Here is a 1055-nt window from a genome sequence, read left to right as displayed (position 1 = left end):
CTTGAGAGACTGCTTTCCAGAACCCAAAACTGGCTGTTCATTGATCTTAGCAGGAGAAGAATGGAAATACTCCATAGAGCCTCACTGCTGGTCCTGTGTCTTCACCTGGCCTGTGAGTTGAGGGGTTTTGGTAGATGGGGACAGGAAAGGTCAGAAGCCATTTCTCAAAGGATTTAGAGGCAGTCAGGGACTGATCAAATGGGGCTTCCTGGCTGTGTTGTGGCAAAGATCTAAAATGATGGTAGATGCTGACCAGATGACCAATGACCTACATCTGACCTTGTCTTTCTGCCCAGGGGTGAGCTGCCTACTGAAGACAGAGCAGAGCCCTCAGTCCCTGAAGATCCAGGAGGGAGAGAATGCCTCAATCAACTGCAGCTGGACAGATGCTACCAACAATGGGCTGGAGTGGCTCAGGCAGGATCCAGGGAAAGGCCTCACCTCCCTATTTTTCGTAAATTCAGAGGAGAAGCAGAATGGAAGGTTAAGATCCACAATCAGCAGGAAGGACCGTCATAGCTCCCTGCACATCACTGATGCCCAGCCGGAAGACTCAGCCACCTACCTCTGTGCTGTGGAGGCACAGTGATCCCTTGGCACCTGCAGGCTGTACACAAACCCTAGAGCTGAGACAAAAGCCACTGTCCCTGGCAGGGAGCACTTGATCATACCCTGAATGCCTCTTTATGTACTCATCTTTCCTGGTTCACATTACAAGCCTTCTTATTCTAGCTCCAACTTGAGATTTTGACATCAATCAAGTATTTAATTAAGCACTTACTCTGTTCCAAGCACTCTTCTACATGAGGGGAAAACAAAGAAAAATAGGCCCTGCCCTCAAGAAGCCTGTATTCTAAAGCATCAGAGGTCTGGCTAATGTTACCTACCTGATTCTCTGTACCCTTCCGTACTCAGAAGCATTAGAACCAAAGCAGGTCAGATTGATCCATGCCCAGAGGTCTGGGAGAGGTCCCAGGTCCTCAATTCAGCCTCATAAGGTGGCACTCATTGTTGATGAGGGTGGTGTACCATTGGGGTTCTCCTCTCATTGCTAA

The 1055-nt window shown here is 48.9% G+C and overlaps 1 pseudogene; it reads left to right on the top strand.

The window, feature by feature from the left end:
• Positions 1–238: 238 nt before the first annotated feature.
• On the top strand, positions 239–589 carry LOC110206796 (T cell receptor alpha variable 41 pseudogene; annotated as a pseudogene).
• The last annotated feature ends 466 nt before the right edge of the window (positions 590–1055 follow it).

This window comes from Phascolarctos cinereus, unplaced genomic scaffold, assembly GCF_003287225.1.
Source record: "Phascolarctos cinereus isolate Bilbo 61053 unplaced genomic scaffold, phaCin_HiC Scaffold_3;HRSCAF=262, whole genome shotgun sequence".
NCBI classification, from domain to species: Eukaryota; Metazoa; Chordata; class Mammalia; order Diprotodontia; family Phascolarctidae; genus Phascolarctos; species Phascolarctos cinereus.
This window is presented reverse-complemented; position numbering and strand designations above follow the sequence as displayed.